Genomic DNA, 9930 nt, shown 5'->3' with positions numbered 1-9930 from the left:
ACTTGAGAGAGAATTGTGCACATTCTTCTGTGTAATAAGTGAGAAAAATCAGGAAATAGGAGATATGCATTTGCCTACCAGACACTAAGCAAGAGTTTGTCTTTCCATATTTCAATAGGCAAATGAGAATTTACAGTGCTCACTCAGTCTGAATCCATTTACCTTGTGAGGTAGGTGGTGTGATTGTGAGGTTTTCAGGCCCACATATGATAAATGGTTCTTGTCATCTGTATGGATGATATTAGCTGGGGTATGAGCACAGAATGGACTTATTTTTCCCTTCATCATTGCTGCCAGTCATTCTCCATCAACTTTATTTCTCATTCTCTAATGGAGTCTTAGGAAAACCCAGTTTTCAGTTATTTAAAAATCAAGGTCAATTGAGGCAAGATTCAAACTTCACACATATTTCTGCTTTAATGCTTAGCTCTTTACCTTGTCCCAGGACCCATCTCTCTTAGTTCTACCTCCATGCTACCTCTCCTAGATGGGTACCCCAGCATTGCATTGTTGGGGTCCCTCTCTTAGCTGCTGTGTCTCTGTGTCTGATCTCCACTGAATCTGGAGGAAATGTGTGCAATCTTGCCACAGTGGCTGCCCCAATTCCCTTCTCTGCTTGGCAGGTGGAGAACAACATCACACTGACAAATGGGAGTTGTGGAGCAGGCTGTAGGACACCAGGTGCTGGTGAAGAGAAGAGCCTGGCATTATTATTGATAGAATAATTACACAGCACCAATTGTGAGGAGAAGGAGAACATAAAGAAAAGGGAGGAGTGAGACTGGAAAATGTGCTCTGTCATCTATAGTATCAGGGGCTGTGAGTCTCCCTCCATGTACTTCTCATCTGCCTGATGACTCAGTATTGTCACTGAGATCAAACCCTAAGTGCCAGCCAGATGGTCAATCTTATCAACATGGCTTTCCACTGATCAGCTTCTGGGGTTCCTTGTCCCTTGTCTTCAGCCGCCAAGGCATTCCAGGTCATACCTCATAATGTACCCTTCCCAGGATGACAAGGATTTCTGCTCTTGATTGATTTGAAAGGCACCTTGCAAGTGTTGACTAGAACTGGCCAGGCAGTTCTGACCTTGTATAGGATTGCAGAACTGCAGATAAAAATTGGTGGCCCAACAGGGTGCTTAGGAGTAACAGAGTCACAGAGGTGTGCTGCTCAGGACCCACTTGGGGTGGCAGCTACATTGCTAGTTTTTTTTCTTTAATAAGATTTATTTATTTATGTGTACATAACTGGGGTCCACGCCAGAGATGCGAGGAGTGAGGGCATTCACCAGAGACAGAGTAGGGAGCAGAACATGTGGACTGACAAAGTACACTGCTGAGGGGAGCAGTAGGCAGGTCAGGAGAGGTCTGCCACGCCATGTGGGTCACTTCCGGGGCAGGCAGGGATCAAACTCATGGTGCAGTGGCTGCAGCTGGCTTTGTAATGCTGTACTTTAACCCTTTACGCCACCAGGGAGGGCCCTACACTGCCAGGTTTTGGGTGGCTTTCTTGGTGAGTTTTTCCTCTTTCTTTTGGTCAGGACTCCCTCCAAAGAGAGAGAGAGAGAGAGAGAGGAAACCAATCAGAGGGTGAGACTTGCCCTGAAGATTAGTGTGCTTTTTTTTTCTACACAGGTCTCCCTACACCCCAGCCAGTGAGCCAGGGCTAAGTAGCCACTGATGGATAGAAAACACAGGTGATAGGTCACTTCTTAGTTGACAGATGGTGTGCTGGCCCCCAGTTCTGTGGAACTCTTTGAGAATGGGAGACAAGTGACCCCTTAAGCTTTCACTTTAGTTTATATCCTAGACAGCCATCTAAGGTGACAAGAAAAAGCCAACTCAAGCATCAGGTTGCTTTATCAGTTTCACCCAGGGCAGTCTCAGCCCAGGACTCTGCAGACCCTGGCATCAGGGTCAACTGGACCTGATGGAGTAGTTTAGTCAGGCCAGGATGTTGGGGGGGGGCAGGTTGGTTGTCTTTGCTCACAAGTGCAGACATCCCACCTTCAGATATGAAGCCTGGTTTGACTAGTGCTGTTGTCCCTTGTTTTTTCCTCCTTCTGGAATGCCAGCTTGGCAACGGGTTCCTGTGTCTATGCATAAGTAACTGCAGATAATTACTCCAAAGGAAGAGGTGAATTATCCCTGCTGGGCCCATCTGTATCCATCGATAGAGCTCATGCGTGCTTTTATCTGAGTCCAGACGGGCAAAGGCCCAAAGCACATTTGAGCTTTGGTTTCATTCAGCTGCTCAAGCAGGAGGGAGAGCATGCATCCCAACACCCTGCACATGATTAGAAGGTGGGGGCCTGCAGTTTAGGGAGAACTCTTCAGCATCAATGACAATTCATGTTGCTATCAACTGTCTTTGCTCTCACAGTGGAGAGCAGAATCACTCACTCTTCCCTAGAAGAGTGTCAATGTCTGAAATCCCAGTGTCATAGGAATGGTCTTCATAAAAAGAAATCAATAAAAATCAGATGGGTAATGGCATTTCAATGCATTTCTTATAAATAAGCATCATTGATATTTGCACGTATTTTCTACGTGCCAGATTTTTGTGGTAGGATTGAAAGCTACACAGCATGGACACTGTCCAGATTCTTAAGTTTAGTACAGCAAGGGGAGGCCCAATATTGGATACATGTTGACACTTTCTGTGACTTTATGTGCACCATCCCATTTAATACTCCCAAGTACCCAAATGAGGTTTTCACCCTTTTTTTTTTTTTTTTTAAGATTTATTTATTTATTCATACAGAACTGGGGTACAGGCCAGAAGCTCAGGGGCAGTGAGAGGCTTCACCAGAGACAGAGTGGGGAGCAGAACAGGCAGATCGACGAAGTACACTGCTGAGGGGAGCAGCGGGCGGGCCAGGAGAGGTCTGCCGCGCCATGTGGTCACCTCCGGGGCAGGCGGGAATCGAACTCATGCAGAAGTGGTTTCAGCTTCTTAGTGCAGTGCTTTAACCCGCTGCGCCACCAGGGAGGGCCACACCCTTTTTTTTTTTTCACCTAGCAAAGCCCAGGTGCTTACATCACATACCCCAAATCACACAGGTAGACAATGGCAGCCTTTGGTTCAGTCCCTGGCCTCTGACATTGATCTTAACCATTAACCTTTGAGAGATCTTCACCAAGTGTACTGTGTAGCAGACAAGGGTCTCAGCAGGCAAATGGGGATGCTTAGCTCCCGTAGACCTCTGCATAAAATTTCCAACTTTGCTAGTTGTCATAGTTCTTTTCAAAACAACCAGAGTGCACAGAATTATTGCTGTGGCTATTTTCCAGTCCAGATCTTTAAAGAGCAGGCCATCTTCTCCACATGGGACATACAATTCGAGAAATTTCAGAGTGATCACTGTTATCCTACACAGAGGGAGGTGATATATGATCAGACTAATTGTTGCTTATAGGTGAGTCAAGTAGGCACTTAAATATGAAGTCTATGGAAGTAGGTTTAGGTGGCACTAAAATTTTTGCTTAAAGAGCATCTCAATTCAACTGTCCTGCAAGTAATTACTGTTTAGGATATAGCGTAAAGGTTTCAAAGGTCAAAATCAAGAACTGTGAATAGAAAGTAAAAGTGTTCCAGCTGCCTGAAAAAATCAGTGACTGCCCCAAAAGTAAAGAGAAACCCCCATGGCTCTCAAACAGAGTCCAACAGAGCCCATGTGGTCTGCATTAAATATACACCTCCTGTTTTTAAAAATAATTTTGGGGGCAAAAGTTTCAAATCACAGATGCATCTGCCTTATTCTGCACTGTTTTATCATTCACTATGGTTAAAATGCAAGAAAGAGGAACTTGAACAGACACAGTTTTTAGAATCAGTTGCTTTGTTTTGTCCAAATTTTGTGCTACGAGTTAAGGGTAGCCCAGTTTAGCACTCTATTTTCTTTCTTTCTTTCTTTCTTTTTTTTAAGATTTATTTATTCATATAGAACTGGGATACAGGCCAGAGATGCGGAGAGTGAGAGGATTCACCAGAGACAGAGAGGGGAGTAGAACAGGCAGATTGAGGAAGCACACTGCTGAGGGGAGCAGCGGGCGGGTCAAGAGAGGTCTGCTGCGCCATGTGGATCTCCTCCAGGGCAGGCAGGAATCGAACTCATGTGGAAGTGGCTTAAGCTTCTTAGTGCTGTGCTTTAACCTGCTGCACCACCAGGGAGGGCCTCCACTGTATTTTCTTATAGCTCCTAATCATGTGTTTCAATTTAAAAAAGCTATTTTAATTTTGAAAGCAAGATTTTCTAGAAAGTAGAGACTAAGGGAAAGAATAGAATCTGTTTATGCACAATTTCTCTTCCCAAGTTGATCTTTACCACCAATTTTGTGAAAGGGAGACTTCATTTGTAAGAGTAACAAAACCCATAGGTTTGAGTTGAAGGTCGGTATGCAGATACCTTGTTCCTTAGTACATCCTGTGTGCTGCAGTTAAAACAGAATGTACAGCCACTTTTAGTTGCTGAAGATAGAGACCACTGGGGTCAGTATCTTTAGAGACTCTCCTTCTTTGTTAATAATTCCCAACCTCAAGCCAGAAGCCCTGTCAACAAAAGCCATGTGTCACCTGGCACAGGGTCAGATGGGCCTGGCACCACGGCATAGTCAGGTCTCAGACTGATGAGATTGCAGGCTGTGGTCCAATCTGTTGAGACTTGCTATCCATGTCAGGCTCCTTTGTGACACTCTTGGCCCGCTTTCCATAGTTGCTGAGGAAGCAAAGCCTGTTGGTAATGAGTTGGCTCTGCCTTAAATCCCCAAGTACCTGTGCCAAGCTTCCCTCCATTCATTTTGGCTACACTGGCCTGCTGTGGAAATAAGGTGACAGGCTGGCACCATCAGTACAGAGAGAACGGTAATTGGCCGAGGGCGTAGAGATGGGCAGGGCCCTTCACAAGAGGGAGAAAGGGTGAATGAAAGCCATGAAGTCCATGTGAAGAATGTTTACACAGTGGCCCAGAAGGCCATCAGAGTGTGACAGCAGGCAATTAGAGATGAATGTGCTCATCTTGCGTGCCGCGGGCCAAGAGAGGAAGCAGGTAGGTTTGCTTCCAGTGGCAGCAGGCCCTGAGAAGCCCTCCGTCCAAGAAGCAGCCTGGTGGGCATGCTGCTATCCGTCACGCACACGGCCTGACACTTGCTCACACATCCCTCTGGGCCCCAGAAATTAGACATAAAGACGAACTCTGGAGTTGAGAGAAAATTTTTATAAATATAATAGTGGCACTTTTCCTATCTGGGCAGCCTCTTCTTTTTGTGAAATCCCATCTCCCCCCAGCGTTCAACACCTGCTCTATTCTCTAATAGCTCCCCAGGGTCTGGGTCCAGCTGGGCTTCATTAACAAAAACAAGAAGGATTACGGTTTTTTAAATAGAAATGACTCTCCAGATCATCTAGTTCACTGACCTCATTTTACAAATGAAGAATGGTGGCGAGAGAGGCTCAGTTACTTCCCCAAGGTCACACAGCTAGTGTTGGGGAATTCACTCAACAGGATGAGCCCTCACTTGGAATATGAGGTCAGCGGAGCCAACACCTGCCTCCTCAACAGCCTGTTCTCCCCAGCGTGGGTGGCCGACAGATTGGAGGGCATTGAGAGTGGAGTGAGATTCATTAATGAACAAGGTGTAAGTAAGTGTTATTAAAATGGTAGCAGGAGCAATTTGGCCGGAGGATCCAGAAATGCTTAAATCCTGCCTTCACTTAATTCTTCATATGAGGTCCCAAAGAGAAATATATTCACGAGATAATACTCAGCAAGGAGAATAATTTTAATTAGCCCGGGCTTTGTTCCCAAACCTTAGAGAACACTAGTGAATTAAAGTCAAATCACATGACGATGCCTATTTTGGGCACAGCCGACCCAGGCAGAAAGTCACTGGCCACAGTGATGGGGTTAATTTTCTGGAGGCTGTTGAATAGCCAGCCTTGGAGGAAGAGGAAGAGAAAGATAGAGGGAGGTATTCTCTGTGTTTAGAAGCTGAAAGTCACTGCGCTGGACACTGAAATGGACTCAGAGACCATTTCTCCAAACATCCTCAATTATTGACTTAAAAGCTGAAGGTACTGATATCTAGAAATGGGAAGCAAGTTCTCTCTCCAATTAAAACAAAACTTTGGGAACTTCAGAGAGACCCTGAAGGAGCAGGCTCTCCAGTGGGTGATGGTTTACGGGAACCCTATGGAAAACTGAGAAAGTGTGGGAAGAAAGCAGGGCTGAGCAAAGATCTGAGTTGACATCTAAGAGGTTGCAACAGTCTGAGACCCCCCTATCTAGAAGAAGTGGATGAAACACATCATGGCCTTCTGCAAAGTCAGATCATCTGAAAGACTAATGAGACCCAAGAAGACACGCAGTGGATGTTTTCCGGTTACCACGTCACATAAACCTCAATTCTTGCATATATAGACAAAATTTGGCTATAAAGAAAGTTGAGGAAATCCTGCCATTGCAATGACATGGATAGCAACTGAGGGTATTATGATAAATGAAGTAAATCTCAGAAAAAGACAAATACTGATCAGATTTGTGGTTATCAGAGGTGGGGAAACTAGGTGGAAGTTATCAAAAGACACACACTTCCAGTTCTAAGATAAATAATATTGGGATGTTACTAGTCAGAACTGCTCTATGGTATATTTTAACATTGTTAACACAGTAGATCCTAAATTGTTTCATGGCAAGGGAAAGTTTTGTTTTGTTTTGTTTTTGTATCTATATTAACCAAACTCATTGGGTCATCATTTTACCATATATGTAAATCATATCATTATATGGTCTACCTTATGCAGTAAGCTATGACAATTACATCTCAATAATATCACTGGATGAAAACAAATTGCATAGTCAGAAAAAAAAGGGATATGGTAACTTACCTGAGATGATGAATCTACTACCTAGCTCAACTGTGTTGATTTCATGATATATTTGTATATTTGTATTTGTATGTCATCAAATTGCCAAACAGACTTCACTAAAAGTGCCTTTACATGTAAAAGGAAAGAATATTCTTCCAAATGAAGATAACATGATTTACTTAACCCATCTGCTGTTGTGGACATTTAGACAGTTTCTAATTTTTCACTTTGATGCCTATTGTTAACATCATCAATCTTACTCCAAAACTTGGCTATTTCTGTAAGGTAACTTGAAGAATTAGAAGGAAAACTCTCATGTTTAAAGATACATGTAATAGTCAACCTGATACACGCTACTAAATTTCTTCTAAAAGGATCAAAGCAACTCACACTGCACACACCCACACAATGCCATTTTTTTCTTGATGTAACTTCTTCAGCATTTTACCTGGGTCACTTTCACAGCTGAAAAATGATTTCTAGATTTTGTTTCAATTTATCTTTTTAATTTAAGAATACTTTAAACAGTACGATAGTAACTGCCATCTATTTTTTTTTTTACTTTAAAAAAATGTCTAAAACTAAGATTATTTATTTTTTCAAAATTATATTCTTATTTTTTGGCTGGATACAGAAAACCTTATTGATGGTATATGACAAGGCAGGGATCTTAGGCTCCTCCCCTTCTCCTGGGTTTGGGAAGGAACCATGACACGTCAGAAGATGCTCAATGTGAATGAGTGAGGGAGGGACTCCCCAGAAGCTGAGGGCCTCTCTTCCTCTTGTGCTTTTGCTGGGGCTGGTGGTGTGGGGGCTCTAGCTCCTTGGAAACCAGGTGAATTGTTAAGTTCCACTACCCTGATGCTGTAGCCAAATTCATTTTCTACCAGGAAATGAGCTTGACAAGGTGGCCATTGAGGGCAATGCCAGCCCCAGCATTGAAGGTAGAAGAGTGAATGTCACTGTTAAAATCACAGGGCATAACCTGGTCCTCAGTATAGACCAGGATGCCCTTGAGGGGCCCTGTGATACCTGCTTCATCGCTTCCTTGATGTCAGCATATTTGTCAGCTTTCTCCAGATGGCAGGTCAGATGGCAGCTGAAACACTGGGGACACGGAAGGCCATGCCAGTAGGCTTCTCATTCAGCTCAGGGATGACTTTGCCTACAGCCTTGGCCATGCCAATAGAAGCAGGAATGATGTGCTGTGCAGCCTTTTGGCCATTATGCTTCAGTATCCCAAAGAAACCATCCATTGTCCTGGGTGACAGTGATGATATGAATTGTGGTCATGAATTATTCTACCATGTCAAAGTCATCATAGATGACCTTGATCGGGGGGAGGGGAAAAGCAACTGTTGGTGCAGAGGAATTGCTGCAAAACTTGAGGGAGTCATCATATTTTTGGTGGTTCAGGACTATCACAAACATGGGGGGGCATCAGCCCAACGGGCAGAGATGGTGACCCTCTTTGTCCTACCTTTCAGCTGAGCTCTGACCTTCTCCAGGATAGTGAAGACACCAATGGACTCAACAATATGTTCAGTACTGGTATCATTCCATTTGATGTGGAGGATCTCGCTCCTGGAAGATGGAGATGGACTTCATGTTGATGACAAGCTTCCTGTTCTCTACCTTGACTGTGCAATTGAAATTGTCCTAGATGGAATCATACTGGACCAAATAGACCATATGGCTGAGTTTAATGAAGGCAACATTGATGGCAACAATATCCACTTTGCCAGAGTTAAAAGCAGGCCTAGTGACCTCCTCCCACCCCCCACCCCTTGAATCTAGCCAAATCCTTCAGACATGCTGAAGGACATACTGGCCCTGCTGAAGAAGAGGCAGCTCCCTACAGAACTGGAAGGAGCCAAGAGCCACAACTATATTATTTATATTAGTAGTAGTAGAAGTATTACTATTGAGGTAGCACTAGCTCACAAACCCAATTTACCCCCTCTCCACGCTTGTGATCAATATGTAAAAATGTGCTATTGGCCCTTGTATCATGCAATGTAAAACTTAAACAACTGAAGTGTAAGGATTCCATCAGCCCTGCAGAGATGTCTTAAATTTTGTTAGTCATATGTAGAATTTAAAATTTTTTTATGCTATTTTTTTTACTACCTTGGTGTTATCACTGTATTATAAAGTCATGCCTTATCTAGAGATGAATTAAATTCTAAATATGTGTAATTTTGAAGGTTTAAGTTATCATTCTTGTGATACTGAAGCTAATTTTTGAAAGTGCTTCCTCACTGCCAGTCCTTAGGCCAAGCTTTCATGCAAGATCTTATTGGACATTTGTGCAAATCCTAGACAAAGGATACCTCACTTATCTCCTTCTTTAGAAAATGAAGGCACTGAATTTTAGAATAAGTAGATGGTCTACCAAGGTCACAAACCTCCCAACTTGAAGAGCCATGCTAGTCTAACCAACACTAAAGCTTCTCCCTTGTATGCCAACCAGTTGTGACTCAGCCAGGCGGCAGGGGGAATGGCAGGCTTCCCAGCCCCAGGCAGGATCTGTACTCTCGCTCCTTGGGCTCTCTCTGGCATTCTCTCATGGTTTTGCCCAGAGTCTTGTGGTCTCTGTAGGTGCTGTTCCCCTTCTCTGTGTCATGCTACCCTTACAACCTCAGCCTCCAGGACAGGTGTGCCCACATACACATGCCCACACCATGCTCCATGTGTCTACCCATGACTCAAGTGCCTCCTTCACTCAAGGCCTCAGGTGATAGCCACAGAGGCCAATGGCACAAAAGCCTGAGCATCACTTACACTACAAGAGTAATCTCCATGCTTTTTGTATAGTAGGGTTTATATTTTTATGTAGTCATGTTTCTCCACCATGGAGATAAAGTCTATCTTTAATAGGGAAAAAGGGGACCAGCAAACAATGAAAAACAGAGTAGATGGAAAGATGGAGAAGATCTAGCATGTCTTTCTCTGCTTCTCCCCCTCAATAACATTTTACCAACATTAGAATAAATCAAACTCCTCTATGTGGCTGATTGAACTCATGCTCTTTTTTGACTTTTGTGCTCTCCTATGCTC

The 9930-nt window shown here is 43.8% G+C and overlaps 1 pseudogene; it reads right to left on the bottom strand.

The window, feature by feature from the left end:
- Positions 1 to 7586: 7586 nt before the first annotated feature.
- On the bottom strand, positions 7587 to 9575 carry LOC101630583 (annotated as a pseudogene).
- Positions 9576 to 9930: the final 355 nt, after the last annotated feature.

The sequence above is a fragment of the Condylura cristata genome, unplaced genomic scaffold, assembly GCF_000260355.1.
Source record: "Condylura cristata isolate star-nosed mole 26May11 unplaced genomic scaffold, ConCri1.0 scaffold00009, whole genome shotgun sequence".
NCBI classification, from domain to species: Eukaryota; Metazoa; Chordata; class Mammalia; order Eulipotyphla; family Talpidae; genus Condylura; species Condylura cristata.
The sequence above is the reverse complement of the archived record's forward strand: the minus strand, read 5'-3'. Positions and strand labels throughout refer to the sequence as shown.